The sequence below is a fragment of the Budorcas taxicolor genome, chromosome 9 (assembly GCF_023091745.1).
Source record: "Budorcas taxicolor isolate Tak-1 chromosome 9, Takin1.1, whole genome shotgun sequence".
NCBI classification, from domain to species: Eukaryota; Metazoa; Chordata; class Mammalia; order Artiodactyla; family Bovidae; genus Budorcas; species Budorcas taxicolor.
Genome location: NC_068918.1, coordinates 83,955,137 through 83,980,458, shown reverse-complemented (window position 1 = coordinate 83,980,458; position 25,322 = coordinate 83,955,137). Strand labels below are relative to the sequence as shown.

Sequence of the window (25,322 nt, the reverse complement as noted above, 5' to 3'; positions counted from 1 at the left end):
GTTGTTGTGTTCTCATTTTCATTCGCTTCTATGCATATTTTGATTTCTTTTTTGATTTCTTCTGTGATTTGTTGGTTATTTAGAAACGTGTTGTTCAGCCTCCATATGTTGGAATTTTTAATAGTTTTTCTTCTGTAATTGAGATGTAATTTTACTGAATTATGGTCAGAAAAAATGCTTGGAATGATTTCAATTTTTTTGAACTTATCAAGGCTAGATTTATGGCCCAGGATGTGATCTATCCTGGAGAAGCTTCCATGAGCACTTGAGAAAAAGGTGAAATTCATTGTTTTGGGGTGAAATGTCCTATAGATATCAATTAGGTCTACTGTTCTATTGTATTATTTAAAGTTTGTGTTTCTTTGTTAATTTTCTGTTTAGTTGATCTGTCCATAGGTGTGAGTGGGATATTAAAGTCTCCCACTATTATTGTGTTATTGTTAATTTCCCCTTTCATACTTGTTAGCATTTGTCTTACATATTGTGGTGCTCCTATGTTGGGTGCATATGTATTTATAATTGTTATATCTTCTTCTTGGATTGATCCTTTGGTCATTATGTAGTGTCCTTCTTTGTCTCTTTTCACGGCCTTTGTTTTAAAGTCTATTTTATCTGATATGAGTATTGCTACTCCTGCTTTCTTTTGGTCTCTATTTGCGTGGAATATGTTTTTCCAGCCCTTCACTTTCAGTCTGTATGTGTCCCTTGTTTTGGGTGGGTCTCTTGTAGTCAACATATATAGGGGTCTTGTTTTTGTATCCATTCAGCCAGTCTTTGTCTTTTGGTTGGGGCATTCAGCCCATTTACGTTTAAGGTAATTATTGATAAGCGTGATCCCATTGCCATTTACTTTATTGTTTTGGATTCAGGTTTATATACCCTTTTTGTGTTTCCTGTCTAGAGAATATCCTTTAGCATTTGTTGGAGAGCTGGTTTGGTGGTGCTGAATTCTCTCAGCTTTTGCTTGTCTGTAAAGCTTTTGATTTCTCCTTCATATTTGAATGAGATCCTTGCTGGGTACAGTAATCTGGGCTGTAGGTTATTTTCTTTTATCACTTTAAGTATGTCTTGCCATTCCCTCCTGGCCTGAAGAGTTTCTATTGAAAGACCAGCTGTTATCCTTATGGGAATCCCCTTATGTGTTATTTGTTGTTTTTCCCTTGCTGCTTTTAATATTTGTTCTTTGTGTTTGATCTTTGTTAACTTGATTAATATGTGTCTTTGGGTGTTTTGCCTTGGGTTTATCCTGTTTGGGATTCTCTGTGTTTCTTGGACTTGGGTGATTATTTCCTTCCCCATTTTAGGGAAGTTTTCAACTATTATCTCCTCAAGGATTTTCTCATGGTCTTTCTTTTTGTCTTCTTCTTCTGGGACTCCTATAATTCGAATGTTGGAGCATTTCATATTGTCCTGGAGGTCTCTGAGATTGTCCTCATTTCTTTTAATTTGTTTTTCTTGTTTCCTCTCTGATTCATTTATTTCTACCATTCTATCTTCTATTTCACTAATCCTATCTTCTGCCTCCATTATTTTACTATTTGTTGCCTCCAGAGTGTTTTTGATCTCATTTATTGCATTATTCATTATATATTGACTCTTTTTTATTTCTTCTAGGTCCTTGTTAAACCTTTCTTACATCTTCTCAATCCTTGTCTCCAGGCTATTTATCTGTGATTCCATTTTGATTTCAAGATCTTGGATCATTTTCACTATCATTATTTGGAATTCTTTATCAGGTAGATTCCCTATGTTTCCCTCTTTTGTTTGGTTTGGTGGGCATTTATCCTGTTCCTTTATCTGCCGGGTATTCCTCTGTCTCTTCATCTTGTTTATATTGCTGCATTTGGGGTGGCCTTTCTTTATTCTAGCGGTTTGTGGAGTTCTCTTTATTATGGAGTTTCCTCGCTGTGGGTGGGGTTGTAGGGGTCGCTTGTCAAGGTTTCTTGGTTAGGGAAGCTTGTGTCAGTGTTCTGGTGGGTGGAGCTGGATTTCTTCTCTCTGGAATGCAATGAAGTGCCCAGTAATGAGTTATGAGATGTCAGTGGTTTTGGAGTAACTTTGAGCTGCCTGTATATTGAAGCTCAGGGTTGTGTTCCTGTGTTGCTGGAGAATTTGCATGGTATGTCTTGCTCTGGAACTTGTTGGCCCTTGGGTGGTGCTTGGTTTCAGTGTAGGTATGGAGGCGTTTGATGAGCTCCTGTCGATTAATGTTCCCTGAAGTCAGGAGTTCTCTGGTGTTCTCAGGATTTGGACTTAAGCCTCCTGCTTCTGGTTTTCAGTTTTATTTTTACAGTAGTCTCAAGACTTCTCCTTCTATTCAGCACCATTGATAAAACATCTAGGTTAAAGATGAAAAGTTTCTCCACAAGGAGGGACACCCAGAGAGGTTCACAGAGTTACATGGAGAAGAGAAGAGGGAGGGGGGAGTTAGAGGTGACCCGAATGAGATGAGGTGGAATCAAAAAAGGAGAGAGCAAGCTAGCCAGTAATCACTTCCTTATGTGCACTCCACAGTCTGGACCGCTCAGAGATGTTCACGGATTTATACAGAGAAGAGGAGAGGGAGGAAGGAGACAGAGTTAGCCAGGAGGATAAAAGAGGGGAATGAAAAAGAGAGAGACAGATCCAGCGAGTAATGAATTCCCTAAGTGTTCTCCACCATTTGGAACACACAGAAATTCACAGAGCTGGGTACAGAAGAGAAGGGGAAGGGAGGAGACAGAGGCGACCTGGTGGAGAAAAAGGAGAGTCCAAAGAGGGAGAGAGCAGTCAAGCCAGTAATCTCGCTCTCAAGTAAAAATGGGTACTGAAGATTGAGTTTTTGAAGGTACAAATTGATAACAAATACCAAAAAGCAAAGATCAAAAATCTAGAGTAGACGTTGGATTTTCAAAAATACAATATTAAAGAAAAGAAGAATAAGAAGAAAAAAAAAAACAAAGTCACAAGAATTATTATAAAAATATATATATATACGAAGTTTGCTTTAAAAATAGGGTCTTTTTTGAAAAGTAATAGTAGGTTATAAAAATGAAAATTAAAGGAGAAATAGAGGACTTAAAAATTAAAAAATGTTTTAAAAAAAGAAGAAAAAGAAAAGAAGAGAAAACAAACAAACAAAAAGAATGATCATAAAAATAGTGAAGATATGTCTAGAACTTTCTCTAGTGTTGTTGTGGGCAGTGTGGGGTCAGTTTATTTTGGGATAGTTCCTTGGTCCGGCTTATATTTCTCAGGATCTATAGGCCCCTTCCTATGTAGTCGGAACTAACGACAGGGTTTTAATCTATTGCACCTGTCACTTCCAAGGCGGTTCCCTCTGTTTTAGCTTCTTCTGTTTGCTGGTCTCTTCAGTGTCTGATTTCCGCCCTGACACATGGGGGCTGGTGGTGGACACTTTTTTTAGGCTCACTTGTTCAGTCGCGCTGTGGGGAGGGAGGGATGCTGCAAACAAATAACACTGGAGTGTGCTCACAGTGTCTCAGCCATGCTGGGCCTGCCCCCGCTCACGGCGCACACAGCTCAGGCTCTAGGTTGCTCCGCCGGGAACCATCTGAGGCTGGCCCTGGGCTGCATGCACCTCCCCAGTCTAAGCCGCTCAGGTCCAGGTACTCAGGTAGTCCTCAGGGGTGCAGACTTGGTTGGGCCTGCGTTTTGTGCCCTTCCCAGGTCCGAGTAGCTCAGGTGTTTGGCGAGCACGGTCGATGCGACTTATCGCCTCTCCTGTTCCTGCTGCTCAGTTTTCTGGGTGTACAACTGGTGCACCTTCTCAGGCAGATGATGACTGACCAGAACCCCAAGAAGTCTTAGTTAGCAAAGAAGCCTGCTTGCACTTTGGTAGTTAATGTCTCTCTGGGGCTGCTATTGTCCCCTTCCAGCCCTTCCGGCTCTGGCTGCCTGTCCCTGGAGGGGGATGGTCTGCAGCCGGCTAATTCTCAGTCCTTTGTTCTGTGCGCAGTCCTCATGGTGTCTTATGTTAGAGCTTTTTGCGCGGTAGCTATCCCACGGTCTGGTATGCTAGCCCAAGTTAATTCGCTCTGGTTACACTTGGGGCATTTGGGCCTGATCCTTAAAAAGCACTGCAGCCCGCACCTCCCTGCCCAGCCCCTGCTTGCTAGTGGTGGATGCAGGCATCTGCACTGCTTCTCCGCTGGGGGAGTTACCGTTGGGCTCATAATCTGTGGGTTTTAATTATTTATTTTTCCTCCCTGTTATGTTGCCCTCTGTGCTTTCAAGGCTCGCCACAGACTCGGCAATGAGAGTGTTTCCTGGTGTTTGGAAACTTCTCTCTTTTTAAGACCCCCTTCCCTACCTCTTTAATCTCTTTTTTTTTTGTCTTCTATTTTTTTTCCTACCTGTTTTCAAAGACAATGAGCTGCTTTTCTGGGTGCCTGATGGCCTCTGCCTGCAATCAGAAATTGTTTCGTGGAATTTACTCAGGGTTGAAATGTTCTTTTGATGAATTTGTAGGGGAGAAAGTGGTCTTCCCATCCTATTCCTCCACCATCTTAGGACCGCCTCCCCATCTTAGTTTTTTGAATGTTGATTTTTAAGTATGCTTTTTCTCTCTCCTCTTTCACCTTCATCTTTGTTTCTCTCTCCTCTTTCACCTTCATCTTTGTTTTCTTTGTTCTTTAGTTCCTCATTGTTTTTTGCCATTAGAGTCATTCAGTTCAGTTCAGCCACTCTGTAGTGTCCAACTCTTTGTGACCTCATGGACTGTAGCATTCCAGGCCTCCCTGTCCATCACCAACTCCTGGAGTTTACCCATACTCATGTCCATTGAGTCAGTGATGCCATCCAGCCATCTCATCCTCTGTCATCCCCTTCTCCTCCCACCTTCAATCCTTCCCATCATCAGGGTCTTTTCCAATGAGTCAGTTCTTCACATCAGGTGGCCAAAGTATTGGAGTTTCAGCTTCAGCATCAGTCCTTCCAATGGACACTCAGGACTGATTTCCTTTAGGATGGACTGGTTGGATCTCCTTGTAGTTTAAGGGACTCTCAAGAGTCTTCTCCAACACCACAGTTCAAAAGCATCAATTCTTCAGTGCTCAGCTTTCTTCGCAGTCCAACTCTCACATCCATACATGACTACTGGAAAAACCATAGCCTTGACTTAGACGGACCTTTGTTGGCAAGGTAATGTCTCTGCTTTTTAATATGCTGTCTAGGTTGGTCATAACTTTCCTTCCAAGGAGTAAGCGTTTTTTAATTTCATGGCTACAATCACCATCTGCAGTGATTTTGGAGCCCCCCAAAATTAAGTCAGCCACTGTTTCCACCATTTCCCCATCTATTTGCTATGAAGTGATGAGATTAGATGCCATGATCTTAGTTTTCTGAATGTTGAGCTTTAAGCCAACTTTTTCACTCTCCTCTTTCACTTTCATCAAGAGGCTCTTTAGTTTTTCTTCACTTTCTGCCATAAGGGTGGTGTCATCTGCATATCTGAGGTTACTGATATTTCTCCCGGCAATCTTGATTCCAGCTGATCTATGGAGTACATACATACATGATGTACTCTGTATAGAGGTGAAATAAGCAGGGTGACAATATACTGCCTTGATGTACTCCTTTTCCAGTTTTGAGCCAGTTCATTGTTCCTTATTTGGTTCTAATTGTTGATTCCTGGCCTGCATACAGATTTCTCAGGAGACAGATAAGATGGTCTGGTATTCCTGTCTCTAAGAATTTTCCAGTTTGTTGTGATCCACACTGTCAAAGGTCTTAGTGTAGTCAATGAAGCAGAAGAAGATGTTTCCTGGAATTCTCTTGCTTTTTCTATGTTCCAGTGGATGTTGGCAATTTGAATTCTGGTTCCTCTGCCTTTTATAAATCCAGCTTGTACATCTGGAAGTTCTTAGTTCATGTACTGCTGAAGACTAGCTTGAAGAATTTTGAGCATTACCTTGTTAGAATAGAAAATGAACACATTTGTCTGATAGTTTGAACATTCTTTGGCGTTGCCTTTCTTTGGGACTGGAATGAAAACTGACCTTTTCCAGTTCTGTGACCACTGCTGCTTTCCAAATTTGCTGACATATTAAGTGCAACACTTTAACAGCATCAGTTTTTAGGATTTGAAATAGCTCAGCTGGAATTCTGTCACCTCCATTAGCTTTGTTCATAGTGATGCTTCCTAAGTCTCTCTTGACTTCACACTCCAGGATGTCTGGCTCTAGGTGAGTGACCACACCATTGTTGTTATCATTAAGACCTTTTTATTTATCAATAAAATTGATAAATTTGATTTCTTTGGTTTTTCAAAGGACACTAGTAAAGAAATGAAAATGCTAGCCATATGTTAAGGGAAAATATTTTCAGAGTATATATCTGTTGAAGTACATGTAAGCCAAATATATAACCAATTCTCAAAACTCGACAATAAAAAGTGAATATGTTAATAAGAAATGGGAAAAGGATTTGAAAATATATTTTAGCACAGAAGATATATGGGTGGCATTTAAGGACCTGAAAAGATCATTCAACATTGTTAGTTATTAAGATAAGTCAATTTAAACCATGATGAGAGACCACCATACAATTACTGAAATAAGAAAGAAAAACAAACAAAAACTAACCTGATAAAGCCAAATGCTGGTGAGGCTGAAGAGCAATTTGAGTTCTCATACATTGCTTGCAGAAATACAAAATGGTAGGGCTTCTTTGATAAACATTATGATGTTTTTATGAACTAAACATATATTTAACATATGACAGTAATCTCACTCCTAATTTACTAAAGAGAAATAAAAATATTTCACACAAAAACTTAAAGATGAGTTTTTATTACAGCTTCATTCATAACTTAGTCTCCAAACTGTGGACAGCCCAAGTATCCTCCAAGTGGTTTTATTAGTTTTATTTTATTTATTAGTTTATCCCAGTCCTGTTATAACAAAGTACTATAAACTGGATGACTTAAAACAACAGAAATTTCTTTTCTGACAGTTCTGGAAGCTAGAAGACAAAAACCAGGGGGTTGGCAGGGTCATATCCCCTTTGAAGGCTCTAGGGAAAAGTCCTTAGGAGAAGGCGATGGCACCCCACTCCAGTACTCTTGCCTGGAAAATCCCATGGATGGAGGAGCCTGGAAGACTGCAGTCCATGGGGTTGCTAACAGTCGGACACGACTGATCGACTTCACTTTCACTTTTCACTTTCATGCATTGGAGAAGGAAATGGCAACCCACTCCAGTGTTCTTGCTTGGAGAATCCCAGGGATGGGGGAGCCTGGTGAGCTGCTGTCTATGGGGTCGCACAGAGTCAGACACGACTGAAGGGACTTAGCAGCAGCAGCAGCAGCAGCAGCAGCAGCAGGGAAAAGTCCTTACTTGTCTCTTCTCAGCCTCTGGTGGCACTCAGCAATAATCCTTGATGTTTCTTGGCTTGTAGATGCTTTCCCCATAGGTCATCTCCATTTTCACATAGCCTTCCTCCCCATGTCTCTTCCATGTCTCTGTATTCAAACCTCTCTTTCCCTTTTCTTATAAAGATGACAGTTATTGAATTTAGGTTCTACTCTAAAGTGTGTAGTCTCATTTTAACTTGACTCATCTGCCCAGCCCCTAGTTTCAAATAAGATCACATTCACGGGTAATGGGACATTTTTAGAGACGTAAGTCCACATGTTAAACTGAGGATGGGATAAATATACTGTAGTGTAATATCCAATTCTGGAATATTACTCAGAAATAAAAATGAGTGAACTATTTATACATGCAGCAACATGAATGAATCAGAAATGCATTGTAGTAATGAAAAAAGCTACATATCGTATGATTGCATTTATATAATATTTTGGAAAATGTAAAGTGACAGAGAGAGAGAACAGACCAGTAGTTGCCATAGGTTAGAGAAAGAGGGAGGGTTTGATCACAAAGGGGCAGCATGAGGAAACATTTGCAGGGAAGTTTTTGGTTTCCTGGTTGGGTTGAATGTTACATGACTCTGTGTATTTATTAAAATCCATAAACCACCTACCAAAAAGAATAAATTAAAAATACATTAAAAATAAAAAGCATACCTGGATGTTAATTGGACTTATTTTGATGACTTTTTGCAATATATGCAAATATCAAATCTTATGTTGTATATCTGAAACTAATAATGTTATATGTCATGTATCTCAATTAAAGGAAATAAAAAGCATAAGGACAGAGTTTGGAGAGTACAGAAAGCCAGATGCTCAAGGAGGATCACAGATGCAGTGAGACAGAGACTGCTATAAAGGATGGAACTGTAAGGAAAGAGAGTAGTGTAAGAAATACCTTTTTATAAATCTTGTTGATGTTGTGAAATATGTTTTCTGCCTCTCTATTAAAAGAAAAGTTCAGTTGGGATGTATGCTATTCATGAGTGCCTTTGGAATTACATTTTTGTTTGATTGTTTTTGGAATTAAACAATTTTGAGTCTGGCCTTGAGAGAAGAGCAAGTTTATTATTGGTTATAAAGTAATCAGGGGCCTAGATGAGTTGAGGCACTTTTTCATGTCAGTTATTTTCAAATGTGACGCACAGCTTCACCCCTGGAATGTTGAGCTAGGATGAGCTTCCTACATACAAGAGCACAAGATATACCATCTATATATACACATTTTCAAAAATTACTTCCACGTGTATTTAGACCATCAAGAAAAGAACCAAAATCCAACATACAAGTCAGGCAATTTCTTGGCTTAAAAGAATCTGCAGAGTGAACCTCAATAATTATAAATGTAAGGATTTATAATGTTTGAAAGTGTCTAACACTTTAGTGCGATTTTAAAACCTTTGAAAGAAAAGTTACATAATGTAAAATTACAATTTAGTAGAACAAAAAGTTTTAAATTTTATATTTAAATTCATGAATACCAAGAATTAAAATGTGGTCGTGTAGGAGAGGGGCTGTGGGAGAAGAGAAGCAGCAGCAAGCAAACACTTTCACTCTTGACTTGGGCAACCTTAGAAATACTGGGTAGGCAATTTCTGTTCTGCTAAAATATATTCTCCCTTCTTCCTGACTAAGGAAAACCCAGTTTTGTTCAGACTGACAAAGTACCCAGATAAAAATCCTCTTTCCTAGCCTCCTTGCAGAGAGAAGTAGCGTGTGACAGAGTTCTAGGCAGTGAAACAGAACGGGGAGTTGACTGAGGTTCTGGGCGAGTTTCACTACACAGATCTAGACAATGCCTCTTTCTTCCTGTGTGCTCCTTCTCTATTTTCTCTTAATCCTCCTTCTTTCCTTGCTCCTTCCCCCGTTTTTCTTTCCATTTGGAATGTGGTTGGGAGGTCGAAGATATAACCATCCTTTGGGACATTGATAGCTTTGTGGGACAAAAGTTTATGCTTAGGATGATGAAACAGAGAGAGAGGAGGAGCCTGAAATATGGGGACCCTGGGGAGCAGCTGCACAAGTTCTCAGTGTTCTGACTTTCTGTTTCATGAGAACAGTGAGTCCCAGTCTGGATGATTTTGTATTTCAGTAACTGAACTCAATCCCTAATGAACAATGTTTTTGAATGCATAAATCTAACCAATATGAGAGTCTTAAGTAAAATATATATTTACCCACTACCAAAGAAGATAAAGCAGAAAAATGTTTTCTGAATAGCAAAAAAACAGAAATCATCTTCAGAGAACCTAAAAATAAAAGTGATAAAATGATAAAAAATAAGTCCACATAGATCATGTATGACAACAGAGAACAAAGATTAAAGTAAAATAAAACTCACTATAATCTGTTTACAAGAGTTGTTTCTCAGTTAACAATGAACAGGAAAGTTAAAATCTTTTTCAAATATCAGGGACACAACAACAGCAAAGCATATGTGGCAGAATTAACACCAGACAGACAGAAATTGAGGCACAAACATTAAGACAGAGTTCCTTTATTTTGATAAAATACACATTAATTATGAAAATGTTCTTTTTTTTTATGAAAATGTTCTTTTAAGAGACATTTATCTAAACTAAACACATTAATTAAAATTTATTAGAAGGAAAAAGATGAATTGATTGAAAAGTCTTGTGAAGGTCTTTAACATAATCTTCAAAGATCTTGGAGATAAAAAACAAATAATGGCATAGAAAATTTCAACATATACTTGAGATTGAAATAATGATTTATATTATGCTAAGAATGTATGTTCTTTTTGAGGGTTGAGTGCATTTTCAAAACTCAAAAATTTTAATATCTTAGGTTATATATTTTATATATGTATATATAAAATAACCTAAGATATATCTTAGGTTACCACTGACTTTTATGCAGTGGGAAAGCACAAAACTTGAGTTGTGTGGCACTGCAAACCATATTTTGATGATCTGGGAAATGTTCCTAATATTATGAAAATACAATGGTGTGAAAAATGTACAGTTCAAAATTATGTATCTTATTATGCAAATTTTTTTAATGTGAAGAAGAAATAGTACAATTTTCACAGTGGCTACCTTTTGTGAAATTCGAGGAAATATAACTTCTGTACTTCTGAGCTTTATGAATTTTCTACCAGTGAGTAGGTACTATATTTAGAATACATGAAAAACAGTCATCCGTCATAACAACAGAAAACCAAACTGAATGTACAGCAAGAACTAATCTCTTCAGCATGTGTCTGTGTATAAATTTATAGACACGAAAGTTTGAAAGAAATATGCTGAAGTATTAGCAGCGGTTATCTCAGAGCTATGGGATTTATATGTTTCAACATTTTCCAAATTTTCTGCAATGAATATCCATTATTCCTCTAATTGGGGGAAAAAAATAAAAATTAAGCAGTCATTGGAAGCCCCCTTCTCAGAATGGCATAGAGGTTCATGCTTCAGAACACACTGTCTTTCCAAATATATGGCAATTTAAGCTTAAACATTCTTTAAAGGAGCATAGAAAAAAATAGCTGGGGTTAAAAAACAATAGCGATTTAATGTGCTGAGTGGAGTTGACCTGTAGCTCTATAAGCCAGAAGAGGAGATCCGTGGCTGAGAGTTTAACTTTGGTGAGAACTAACATCTAAATGTGTTCCCTATGAGACAAGCCCGAACAACAACAATGATAAGGCAAGCCATGTAAACCACATTCATTGATTAGAGCCTATGGCACCACCCACTCCCCAGGCCCCGAGAGAGGCATCCGGACACATGGCACCTGACCAGCCTAGGATCTATGAGGACCTACTGCCTAGACCTGTAGTAATGGGAGCAAGGATGGACGAGAACAAAATGACTACCACATGTCCAAGGAATGAGCTGGGTGGTCAGCTGGACTGGAGGTTGGATCTGGGATAGCCCTGGTATCACCATGGATTAGGAGCCCAGAAATGTCATCTTTAGAACTAGCTCAATGGTGACAGGTGTGCTGAGAAGGAGGCAGGGAGAATCAAAAGTTCCAGACAGAAGTGGAAGGGTGGTCAATAAGTGAGGAGGAGAGAGAAAGAGATATAGGGAGAAAAAAGAAAGATTGAGAGAGAGGGGGGAGAGAGAATAACAGATAACTTCTCACTCAAAATTCCTAAATACATGCTGCTGCTGCTGCTGCTGCTGCTAAGTTGCTTCAGTCGTGTCCAACTCTGTGCGACCCCAGAGACGGCAGCACACTGGGCTCCCCTGTCCCTGGGATTCTCCAGGCAAGAACACTGGAGTGGGTTGCCATTTCCTTCTCCAATGCATGAAAATGAAAGTGAAGTCGCTCGGTCGTGTCCGACCCTCAGCGACCCCATGGACTGCAGCCTTCCAGGCTCCTCTGTCCATGGGATTTTCCAGGCAAGAGTACTGGAGTGGGGTGCCATTGCCTTCTAGAAAGACCCAATAAACTCATCAGCCAAGGCATGAGTTCATTCCATATGAATTGTTGCAGTGGATGTCGAGGGAAGCCCAGTAAGCAGCTCAGCATTAGTCCTGTTCATCATTCACTAGAACTCCTTTAGGGAGTGGTCAGTGCCTGTTAAAGGGCTTCCCAGGTGACACTTCCCAGGTGGGTAAACATCCCACCTGCCAATTCAGGAGACGCAGGAGACCCAGTTTCCATCCAAGGGTTGGGAAGATCCCCTGGAGAAGGGAATAGCTCCTCACTTCAGTATTCTTGCCTGGACAATTCCATGGACAGAGGAGTGTGGTGGGCTCCATGGGGTCACAAAGAGTTGATGAACCCAACGTAGTTATTCTAGTTTTCTAACGGCTGTTTTGTGAAGTGCTTGTTACAAAAAAGGTTAATTTAACATGGTTCTATATCAGTTCAGTCCAGTCACTCAGTCGTGTCCGACTCTGTGAACCCATGAACTGCAGCATGCCAGGCCTCCCTGTCCATCACCAACTCCTATAGTTTACCCAAACTCATGTTCATTGAGTCAGTGATGCCCTCTAAACATCTCATCCTCTGTCGTCCCCTTCTCCTCCTGCCTCAATCTTTCCCAACATCAGAGTCTTTTCAAATGAGTCAGCTCTTTGCATCAGGTAGCCAAAGTATTGGAGTTTCAGCTTCAACATCAGTCCTTCCAATGAACACCCAGGACTGATCTTCTTTAGAATGGACTGGTTGGATCTCCTTTCAGACCAAGGGACTCTCAAGAGTCTTCTCCAACACCACAGTTCAAAAGCATCAATTCTTCTGTGCTCAGCTTTCTTTATAGTCAAACTCTCACATCCATAAACGATTACTGGAAAAACCATAGCCTTGACTAGATGGACCTTTGTTGGCAAATTAATGTCTCTGCTTTTTAATATGCTCTGTAGGTTGGTCATAGTTTTCCTTCCAAGGAGCAAGTGTCTTTTTATTTCATGGCTGCAGTCACCATCTGCGGTGATTTTGGAGCCCAAAAAATAAAGTCTGCCACTGTTTCCACTGTTTCTCCATCTATTTGCCAGGAAGTGATGGGACTGGATGCCATGATCTTCGTTTTCTGAATGTTGAGCTTTAAGCCAACTTTTTCACTCTCCTCTTTCACTTTCATCATGAAGCTCTTTAGTTCTTCTTCACTTTCTGCCATTGGGTGGTGTCATCTGCACATCTGAGGTTATTGATATTTCTCCCAGCAATCTTGATTCTAGCTTGTGCTTCATCAAGCACAGCATTTCTCATGATGTACTCTACATATAAGTTAAATAAGCAGGGTGACAATATACAGCCTTGATGTACACCTTTTCCTATTTGGAACCAGTCTGTTATTCCATGTCCAGTTCTAACTGTTGCTTCCTGACCTGCATACAGATTTCTCAAGAGGCAGGTCATGTGGTCTGGTATTCCCATCTCTCTTTTTTTTAAAAATTTTTATTTTTACTTTATTTTGCTTTACAATACTGTATTGGTTTTGCCATACATTGACATGGATCTGCCACGGGTGTACATGAGATCCCAATCCTGAGCCCCCCTCCCACCTCCCACCCCATATCATCTCTCTGGATCTTCCCCGTGCACCAGCCCCAAGCATCCTGTATCCTGTATCGAACATAGACTGGCAATTCGTCTCTACATGTTTCTTACATGTTTCAATGCCATTCTCCCAAATCATCCCACCTTCTCCCTCTCCCACAGAGTCCAAAAGTCCGTTCTATATATCTGTGTCTCTTTTGCTGTCTTGCATACAGGGTTATCATTACCATCTTTCTAAATTCCATATTTATGTGTCAGTATACTGTATTGGTGTTTTCTTTCTGGCTTACTTCACTCTGTATAATCGGCTCCAGTTTCATCCACCTCATTAGAACTGACTCAAATGTATTCTTTTTAATGGCTGAGTAATACTCCATTGTGTATATGTACCACAGCTTTCTTATCCATTCATCTGCTGATGGACATCTAGGTTGTTTCCATGTCCTGGCTATTATAAACAGTGCTGCGATGAACATTGGGGTACACGTGTCTCTTTCAATTCTGGTTTCCTCGGTGTGTATGCCCAGCAGTGGGATTGCTGGGTCCTAAGGCAGTTCTATTTCCAGTTTTTAAAGGAATCTCCACACTGTTCTCCATAGTGGCTGTACTAGTTTGCATTCCCACCAACAGTGTAAGAGGGTTCCCTTTTCTCCACACCCTCTCCAGCATTTATTTCTTGTAGACTTTTGGATCACAGCCATTCTGACTGGTGTGAAATGGTACCTCATTGTGGTTTTGATTTGCATTTCTCTGATAATGAGTGATGTTGAGCATCTTTTCATGTGTTTGTTAGCCATCTGTATATCTTCTTTGGAGAAATGTCTATTTAGTTCTTCGTCTTCTTTAGTTCTATTCCCATCTCTTGAAGAGTTTTCTACAGTTTCTTGTGTTCCACACAGTCAAAGACTTTGGCATTGTCAATAAAGCGGAAATAGATATTTTTCTGGAACTCTTTTGCTTTTTTGATGATCCAGCAGATGTTGGCAATTTGATCTCTGTTTCCTCTGCCTTTTCTAAAACCAGCTTGAACATCTGGAAGTTCATGGTTCACGTATTGCTGAAGCCTGGCTTGGAGAATTTTGAGCATTACTTTGCTAGTGTGTGAGATGAGTGCAATTGTGCGGTAGTTTGAGCATTCTTTGGCATTGCCTTTCTTTGGGATTGGGATGAAAACTGACATTTTCCAGTCCTGTGGCCACTACTGAGATTTCCAGATTTGCTGGCATATTGAGTGCAGCACTTTCACAGCATCATCTTTTAAGATTCAAAATAGCTCAACTGTAATTCCATCATCTCCACTAGCTTTGCATAGTGATGATTTCTAAGGCCCAGTTGACTTCACATTCCAGGCTGTCTGGCTCTAGGTGAGTGATCACACCATCATGATTATCTGAGTCGTGAAGCTCTTTTTTGTACAGTTCTTCTGTGTATTCTTGCCACCTCTTCTGAATATCTTCTGCTTCTATTAGATCCATACCATTTTTGTCCTTTATTGTGCCCATCTTTGCATGAAATGTTCCCTTGGTATCTCTAATTTTCTTGAAGAGATCTCTAGTCTTTTCCATTCTATTGTTCTCCTCTAGAACATAATTCCACCAAGTCATGCCCTTGTGGGATGGTCTGTGCACTTCCTTCCAGCTGCTCCTCCCTTCCAGAGGCTCACTTGACTTCCTCTTCACCTCCATCTGCCTGCAGCCCAGGCTTGGTGATCACCAATTCTGTTTGCTGTCTCCCAGATCTTGCCACTTGTGCCCTTGAACTCACGCTTTCAGTTAGACTCCCTTCTTTCAGGAGCACATACCCCAGGGACTGTTTGGGAAGAGCATTAGGGATAACCTCTGAGCTGTCCTCCAAAGCCTTGTCCATAAAACTGGTCCCTTGACTTTCTCATATGTGGAGATGGCTCCCACCTCCCCAAAGACCCTTCTCAGCAGTTTATCAGGATGGCTTTTGACTCTCTTTTAAAAGAGCCTTAATCTAGGCATAAGAGAGCCTGACTGTAAGCTGCAGGGTATCCCCCCAACAAAGGTAGGAAATAGAATAGAATCCCCAGGAAAATAAGTTACTCCTCTCTTACTGCCTGACTCCATTTCCCAGGGTTCAGATGGTCGCTGTCTGGACCACTAATGAATCACACAGGAGAGGGTGTGTAGCCATTTCCCTCTTCAGTAAAAACAGAGCAAGGAAGAAAGGGTCTGACCTGCAGCAAAGAGAATTTTAGGTAGACCGTCAGTAACAATTTTCTACTGTCAAAGATTGCTAATCATTAGAATGCCTGTGAGAGATACGTTTCTAAGTGAATAGATCCACCAACAACTGATTCTCCTGTGCCCATCCTCTAGGGGCTGGGGATTCAGAGACATCTAAGAAACAATCTCTGTGGGCTTATTATGGTTGGATGATGGTTCTTCTACAGGAAGGTTTCTCAGCCTCCTCACTATTAACATGTGGGACCAGATACATTTTTGTGCCAGGAGGTTGTTTTGATATTTTGAGATAGGAAGCAGCATCCTTGGTCTGTACCTACTAGAAGCCAGTAAAAACCCCTCCCCCAAGTAGTGACCACCCAAAATGTCTCCAGACATTGCTAAATGTCCTCTGTAGAGTGGGCATGGGATTGAGGACACAATTGCCCATATTTGAGAATTGCCAGTCGAAGAATATATTAAAACCCACCAATCCTGATTTTTCTTTCATGGGACATGTATTTTGGGGAAAGAGAATTCTCTTCATAAATGCTTGTATCTTGAACTGACCAACTAAATGGGTAAACGGAGAAAGAGGGGAGGCAGTAACCTGTTGGAACCCCAGAGTTATAACCCTGGCAGGCAGACTTTAGTCTGCCCCTAAAATAAGATAATGGAACAAGGGCTACAATCACTCATGGAGGATAGGGAAGGCGCCTGTAGTGAGCAATCGCATCCAATGTAGCATTAAGGACCAAGAAGGCAAGCCGTGAAAACAAGTCCTCACTGGCATCAAATAAAAGGTTTTAAACCACATGGAGCAAATCATTCTCTGCACTGTGCCAGGAAGGAATCTGGAAGGGACACAATTATGGAGATTATGACTAGAGAGATGATTAGAGACTTGGGGAATTCTTTTTTCAAGGACTTGCTAAGGAAATGGGACTGTAATTAGAAAGGGAAGCAGAATGAAGGCTTTCTCCCCCCTCTCTCTTTTAGGTGAACTAAAAAGCTTCTGTAAATACATAACAAGAACCTATGAAACTTCCAAATCAGTGGGAAAATGTTCTGACTTCAAAAGTCACTGATGAATACATCCTCAAGCGAAGTATACTGCATGTGAAAATCAGTCTCTTGGTTACCTGTCATGTCCGAGCCTTCAGGAGTTCTAGGTGTTTCCTGAAATGGCAGCTGATAAGTGATTGAAATAAAAAAAATTCTGAATAAAATTAGGGCAGCCCATTAGCCCAAACAGGGGGAAACATGGTAAAAGATTTAATGGATTTGTGAGCTGTGATAGTTTGTCACTGATAGTCTTACTTTGAAAAAAATGTAGAAAGTAATTTGTGCCCTTTTTTGGGGGGCGGGGGGAGTGGGGTGGCTGGTGGATAAGAACCCAAGCTAAGATATGAGGTTTTTCTCTTTTGGCAAATTTCAAAGATATGAAAGCAGAATTTTTGGCACTCAAGAATTGAGAGGCAAATGACATCATATGGCTTAAGGGAAATAGAGAGCTAAAAAAGTACATTTGGAGACTTTCAGAAGCTGGCTGCCACTGAAATAATTTTGAATTTTTTTCCAGTAAATTTAGTTGTCACAAAAGGTGCTAGATTGACAGCCCCGCAGAGGAAATCATGCAAATCTGGGGGACGCGATGTCAGCTCCTGGCTGAGAGCACGATGGCCAGGATCTCTGCATGTCCCTCATCAGAGCTGGCCTTCCAGGGGCAACTCCCCGCCTTGGTGACACACTGGGGGGAGCTAAATGATACACCTGCAGTCCCACTGTCTTGTGGAGAGGAAGTAAAGCACGTTCTCACCAGCCAGACTCAGTTTCTGGAGCCTTGTGGCATCCCGGAGTGTTACTGGGGTGAATTGGAGTATAGTCACCTGGGGATCAGGGTGGGTCCTCTCTGGAAGCTTCTTTGTTAGCATTGCATTCCCTAGAGAGTTCGTGGAAATGGTATCATCTTCAAACCATGGCAGATGAATTCAAACACGGAACACAAAGATAGTGAGAAAGGATGAGTGGGCATAGTATTGCCCCATAAAAACACTATGGACTCCTTTCCCCATCCCTCAGTGCATGAGAGAAAAGCGATGGTAAATGGAGATCATCCATGGTCAAAAGCTGAGCCAAGAGGAATTTTTCTGTCCTCCCTTTTCTCCCCAAGTCTGTTAATTCTCAACAACCGACTGAGAGCGTGTGGCTTTGCAGAGAGATGGCAAATGAAAAGTCATGTAAAAAACATCCTTAAATGAGAAAAAAAGGATGACAATGGGATAAAAATAACGGGGAAGGGATAGAAAGTGCACTCTTAGAAATGGGAAAACTCTGAAGGCACCACCAAAAAAATCAGGATGAGTAACATATAGTGATTTTCTGTAACATCCGGCCTGTGTTCTGTTGTTGTATTCAGTCCTCCAAGTTGAGCTCTGGACTGCTTGAAAAATTCACCTTGGTGTTGATCCTTAAGTTGGAAATACAGAACTGGGCCATGGGCTATGCTCATCTATGTGTATGTGTGTGTTAGTCGCTCAGATGTGTCTGACTCTTTGTGACCCCATAGATTGTAGCCTCCCAATCTCCTCTGTCCATGGAGTTTTCCAGGCAAGAGTACTGGAGTGGGTTGCCATTCCCTTCTCCAGAGAGTCTTCCTCACCCAGGGATAGAACCCAGATCTCTTGCACTGCAGGCAGATTCTTTACCATCCGAGTCACTAGGGAAGCCCAGCTCAGCTATATATTAATATATAATCAACGTCCTACTTGTTTTCAAGTCTTGACTCAAAATATTTGATTTCCTTCCTTTATTGTCTGCCATGGTGCTGGATTTTCCAGAGCCATGACCAGATAGGACCTGTGTCAAGCTTTCCCCTCTGTAACCAGTTTAGGGATGTTGCCTTCTGATTGCAGGCTCCTCCTTGTACTTCCTCTCCAGGTTCCACCTCCCACCTTGCTTGTTCCAGGATCTCACTGAACTGAAGAAGAGAAAAGTTTTGAGCAGTGGAAACTGAGTACTCCCTCCCTGCTTCTCTTCCTTGCTGCCCTGAAACCATGGGGATGAATGCTGTCTACTACTCGCCCTGATTTACCAGCTTGGGTTTTGTTTTGTTTTTTCTCTTCCTTCCTTTCCCTTTTGTTGCAGGCTAACCGAGAGGAGCTACCCTATGTCCGAGGTCAGGGGCGGTGGCCAAGAGTATCAGGCTGCAATGGCACAGGAGCGGCCAAGAGGAGGTATCCCAAGTCCAAGGCCAGGGGCAGCAGCTGGGAGGAGCTACGCCACGCCCGAGGCCAGGGGCGGCGGCCGAGAGGAGCAACCCCGTGTCCAGGGAGCAATGGCTGTGCGGAAGGAGGAGGGCGGAGAAGAGCTACTCCACGTTCAAGGTCAGGAGGGGCGGCCGTGAGGAGATACCCCTCGTCCAAGTTAAGGAGCAGCAGCTGCGCTTTGCTGGATCAGACGTGAGGAGCTACCACACGTCCAAGATAAGAGAAACCCAAGTAAGATGGTAGGTGTTGCCAGAGGGCATCAGAGGGCAGACATACTGAAACCATAATCACAGAAAACTAGTCAATCTAATCACACGGACCACAGCCTTGTCTAACTCAATGAAACTAAGCCATACCATGTGCGGCCACCCAGGACTGGTGGGTCATGGTGGAGAGGTCTGACAGAATGTGGTCCACTGGAGGAATGGCAAGCCACTTCAGTATTCTTGCCTTGAGAACCCCATGAACAGTATGGAAAGGCAAAATGATAGGATACTGAAAGAGGGACTCCCCAGGTGGGTAGGTACCCCATATGCTACTGGAGATCAGTGGAGAAATAACTCCAGAAAGAATGAAGAGGTGGAGCCAAAGCAAAAACAATACCCAGCTGTGGATGTGACTGGTGAAAGAAGCGAGGTCTGATGCCATAAAGAGCAATATTGCATAGGAACCTGGAATGTTAGGTCCATAAATCAAGGCAAATTGGAAGTGGTCAAACAGGACATGGAAGAGTAAAGGTCAACATTTTAGGAATCAGCGAACTAAAATGGACTGGAATGGGTGAATTTAACTCAGATGACCATTATATCTACTACTACTGTGGGCAGGAATCCCTTAGGAGAAATGGAGTAGCCATCATGGTCAACAAAAGAGTCTGAAATGCAGTACTTCGATGCAATCTCAAAGATGACAGAATGATCTCTGTTTATTTCCAAGGCAAACCATTCAATATCACAGTAATCCAAACCTATGCCCCAACAAGTAATGCTGAAGAAGCTGAAGTTGAACTGTTCTATGAAGACCTACAAGGCCTTTTAGAACCAACACCTGAAAAAGATGTCCTTTTCATTATAGGGGACTGGAATGCAAAAGTAGGAAGTCAAGAAACACCTGGAGTAACAGGCAAATTTGGCCTTGGAGTAAGGAATGAACCAGGGCAAAGTCTAATAGCGTTTTGCCAAGAGAACACACTAGTCATAGCAAATACCCTCTTCCAACAACACAAGAAAAGACTCTACACATGGACATCACCAGATGGTCAATACCGAAATCAGATTGATTATATTCTTTGCAGCCAAAGATGGAGAAGCTCTATACAGTCAACAAAAACAAGACTGGGAGCTGACTGTGGCTCAGATCATGAACTCCTTATTGCCAAATTCAGACTGAAATTGGAGAAAGTAGGGAAAACCAATGTACCATTCAGGTATGACCTAAATCAAATCCCTTATGATTATACAATGGAAGTGAGAAATAGATTTAAGGGACTAGATCTGATAGACAGAATGCCTGATGAACTATGGATGGAGGTTCCTGCCATTGTACAGGAGACAGGGATCAAGACCATCCTTGTGGAAAAGAAATGCAAAAAAGCAAAATGGCTGTCTGGGGAGGGCTTACAAATAGCTGTGAAAAGAAGAGAAGCAAAAAGCAAAGGAGAAAAGGAAAGATATAAGCATCTGAATGCAGAGTTCCAAAGAATAGCAAGAAGAGATAAGAAAGCCTTCTTCAGTGATCAATGCAAAGAAATAGAGGAAAACAACAGAATGGGAAAGACTAGAGATCTCTTCAAGAAAATTAGAGATACCAAGGGAATATTTCATGCAAAGATGGGCTCATTATAGGACAGAAATGGTATGGACCTAACCAAAGCAGAAGATATTCAGAAGAGGTGGCAAGAATGCACAAAAGAACTGTACAGAAAAGAATTGTATGGCCCAGATAATCACGATGGTGTGATCGCTCACCTAGAGCCAGACACCCTGGAATGTGAAGTCAAGTGGGCCTTAGAAAGCATCACTACGAACAAAGCTAGTGGAGGTGATGGAATTCCAGTTGAGCTATTTCAAATCCTAAAAGATGATGCTGTGAAAGCGCTGCACTCAATATGACAGCAAAATTGGAAAACTCAGCAGTGGCCACAGGACTGGAAAATGTCAGTTTTCATTCCAATCCCAAAGAAAGACAATGCCAAAGAATGCTCAAACTTCCGCAAATTGCACTCATCTCACACTCTAGTAAAGTAATGCTCAAAATTCTCCAAACCAGGCTTCAGCAATACGTGACTGTGAACTTCCAGATGTTCAAGCTGGTTTTAAAAAAGGCAGAGGAACCAGAGATCAAATTGCCAACATCCACTGGATCATGAAAAAGCAAGAGAGTTACAGAAAAACATCTATTTCTGCTTTCTTGACTATGCCAAAGCCTTTGACTGTGTGGATCACAAAAAGCTGTGGAAAATTCTGAAAGAGATGGGAATACCAGACCACTTGACCTGCCTCTTGAGAAATCTGTATGCAGGTCAGGAAGCAACAGTTAGAACTGGACATGGAACAACAGACTGGTTCCAAATAGGAAAAGGAGTGCGTCAAGGCTGTATATTGTCACCCTGCTTATTTAAATTATATGCAGAGTACATCATGAGAAACGCTGGGCTGGAAGAAGGCACAAGCTAGAATCAAGATTGCTGGGAGAAATATCAATAACCTCAGATATGCAGATGACACCACTCTTATGGCAGAAAGTGAAGAGGAACTAAAATGCCTCTTGATGAAAGTGAAAGAGGAGAGTGAAAAAGTTGGCTTAAATCTCAACATTCAGAAAACGAAGATCATGGCATCTGGCCCCATCACTTCATGGGAATAGATGGGGGAACAGTGGAAGCATTGTCAGACTTTATTTTTGGGGGCTCCAAAATCACTGCAGAGGGTGATTACAGCCATGAAATTAAAAGGCGCTTACTCCTTGGAAGGAAAGTTATGAGCAACTTAGATGGGATATTCACAAGCAGAGACATTACTTTGCCAACAAAGGTCTGTCTAGTCAAGGCTATGGTTTTTCCTGTGGTCATGTATGGATGTGAGAGTTGGACTGTGAAGAAAGCTGAGCACCAAAGAATTGATGCTTTTGAACTGTGGTGTTGGAGAAGACTCTTGAGATTCCCTTGGACTGCAAGGAGATCCAAAAAGTTCATTCTGAAGGAGATCAGCCCTGGGTGTTCTTTGGAAGGAATGATGCTAAAGCTGAACCTCCAGTACTTTGGCCACCTCATGGGAAGAGTTGACTTATTGGAAAAGACTCTGATGCTGGGAGTGATTGGGGGCAGGATGAGAAGGGGACGACCGAGGATGAGATGGCTGGATGGCATCACCGACTCGATGGATGTGAGTTTGAGTGAACTCCAGGAGTTGGTGATGGACAGGGAGGCCTTGCGTGCAGCAATTCATGGGGTCGCAAAGATTCGGATACGGCTGATCAATTGAACTGAACTGAACTGTGGCACTTGTGGACTTGATTTTATCTCCTTTTCTTTCCCCAAAGTCTGCTATATCAGTTATTCCCCATCTTCAATTACTCTTTCTCTACACTGGCTTCTTCTGCCTCTGGCCACAAATATACCTAGATATCCTTCATCTTCAGAGAAAACACATCTTATGAAAGCTTCTGTTTCTCCCTCAACTTTCGAAACTCCCTCTAAAAGGAATGCTTCTTTTTCTTAACGTACACTTGACACATCAACACAATTTGATTCTGCTGCCAGCCCTGCCCCGACCCCACCCCTTTCCATGGAATCTCCTCTGGGAAAAGTCAACAGTGATCAGCTCCTAATAGTCAAATCCAGTCATCTGCTACGGTCTTCCTTTTAACTGACCTCTCAGTAGCCTGACATCAATATTTATTTTTCCTCTTGGAACTCTTTTCTTCTGATGTTCCTCCCACAATGGATACTCATTCATGTAATCCCACTGGTGCCTTGTGAGTGTGTGAGTGTGTGTATGTACGCACGTGCGCGCACATGCATACATGCATGCATGCGCTCAGTTGTGTCCTACTCTTTGTGACCACATGGACTGTAGCCTGCCAGGCTCCTCTGTCCATGGGATTTTCCAGGCAAGGATACTGGAGTAGGCTGCCATGTCCTCCTCCAGGGGATCTCCCCGACCCAGGGATCAAACCTATGTCTCTGCATCTGCTGCATTGCAGGCATGTTCTTTACCACTGCACCACCCCCTGGCACCCTTCCTCCACCTAAATGTTGACCCTCCCCCTCACCTGCTTTGCTTCTCAATCTACAAGTTCTGTCTGGGCAGTTTTATTTACTCCTTTGTTTGCAATAGTGTCTTTCCTGTGTGTGTGTGCGCAGTCGCTCAGTCATGTCTGACTCTTTGTGACCCCATGGACTGTAACGCCCCAGGCTCCTCAGACCATGGAATTTTTCAGGCAGGAATACTGGAATGGGTTGCCATTTTCTTCTCCAGGGAATCTTCTTGATCCTGGGATTGAACCTGAGTCTTTTACAGTCTCCTGCATTGCCAGGCGAATTCTTTACCACTGTACCACCTGGGAAGTCTTCCCTGTGGGTTGACTTTAAAATCATATCTCCAGCCCTGACCTCCTGCCTGAACTCCCCTCTCATATTTCCCGTTGCCTTGTGATATTTCACATTCAAGCTGTCAAAAACTGAGCTCATTATCCCCAGAATCTAGCGTGCTGCTTGGCATGAGGCAATCTTGCTGACACAAACGAGGAGAGCTTGCAGGTTGACCACATCTGCATTCTCCTTTCCCCTGGAGAGCTCAAAATCAGGCAGAAACAAACTGGCAATTCCCATCCTGACTTATCTTCAGATTCTCCACAAGTTTTGTAATTCCAGAAAACAATGAATTCAATCTCTTGTAGAAACAGATGTGTTGGCCCGCTTTGTTGTAGGACCAGAAGGCCTTGAGCAGCCTGACTTCTGGGCCGGTATAGAATTGCTAGAAGCTTCAGAATTATCTCTGTATGTCTTAATCTATTCTTGTTACTTTCCTCCAAAGAGATAACAAGCACATTCTAGAAATTCTGGCTCTGGAATTCTGCTATGGATGTACTCTGCTGAGTCTCTGTTATGTGTCAAGGTTCAGCTCTGCTATTTTCCTAATACAACATTTATTAACCAAGTTATTTTAGTCTAGGTTCATTATCCTTTCTGGTAGAGACTGACAAGTCAGTCTTCACCTGAGATTTTGAGAGGCAGAGAGGGGCACTCTGTCAGCATGTGGTACTCCTGATCTCGGATCCCATCAGATGAGTGGTGGTTCTCCTGAATGCCTGTCCCATGAGACCCAGAAAGCAGAGCAGTAAATGTGTTTAGGGTGAAGCTCTGGGGGCTCACCTCAGTCTCCTTTAAAATACAAGATGTCTCTATCACAGTGGTCACATCTTTCAGTTCTGTTCAGTTCAGTCGCTCAGTCGTGTCCGACTCTTTGCGACCCCATGAATTGCAGCATGCCAGGCCTCCCTGTCCATCACCAACTCCCAGAGTTCACTCAGACTCACGTCCATCGAGTCAGTGATGCCATCCAGCTGTCTCATCTTCTGTTGTCCCCTTCTCCTCCTGCCCCCAATCCCTCCCAGCATCAGGGTCTTTTCCAATGGGTCAGCTCTTCACATGAGGTGGCCACAGTGTTGGAGTCACGTCTTCAGCTAGTGCCTATTTATAATAAAGCTTAGTGTTAGCGGTGGTTAGTTGGGGCCATTTGAAGCATTCCAGAGGCTCTTTGTGGGTTAGTGTGTGTGTGTCCTCAGTCACTCAGTCGTGTCCGACTCTTTGTGGCCCCATAGACTGTAGCCTGCCGGGCTCCTCTGTCCCTGGGATTACCCAGGCAAACATACTGGAGTGGGTTGCCATTTCCTACTCTAAGGGATCTTCCTGATCCAGGGATTGAACCTGTGTCTCCCACACTGCAGGCAGATTCTTTACCAACCGAGCCACAAGGGAAGCCCTAGAATACTGGAGTGGGTAGCCTATCCCTTCTCCAGCGGATCTCCCTGACCCAGGAATCGAACCTGGGTCTCCTGAATTGCAGTCAGATTCTTTACCAACTGAGCTATCAGGGAAGCCAAAGGAGTCTTGAACCAGTATTTTAAAAAATCAAGATTAGGAAACATTCAGGACACTAGGACAAACACTACTGCACTATTTTTCCTTGGGGTCAGCAAAATCACCCCAAGATTTCTGGCAATAAACAGCTTAGAGAGCATCAGGAGGACTCATTAGTTACCTTGGGAACACTGTTCTATGTTTGGATTTGTGCTGCATCGGATCTACTAATGATAAAGATACCCATGGATCAAGCACATCAGGCTGTCGAGGTTTTGCATTAATATTAGAAGTGAGTGTTACCAATGGAAGGTTTACCTATGGATGGAGATGAATGTTGGAGTCCTTCTAAGAATACAAAGACCTTCCTGGCTTGATGGGAGGGCAATGCAAACAAGGATAAAATACATAATGATTGATTCCATAATTCCTTTCTG

General features: G+C 42.1%; 1 non-coding gene across 1 annotated transcript; it reads right to left on the bottom strand.

The window, feature by feature from the left end:
- Positions 1–24,829: 24,829 nt before the first annotated feature.
- On the bottom strand, positions 24,830–24,902 carry TRNAC-GCA (transfer RNA cysteine (anticodon GCA)). The gene has a single exon. It is a non-coding gene; the product is annotated as a tRNA-Cys (tRNA).
- Between the last annotated feature and the right edge of the window lie 420 nt (positions 24,903–25,322).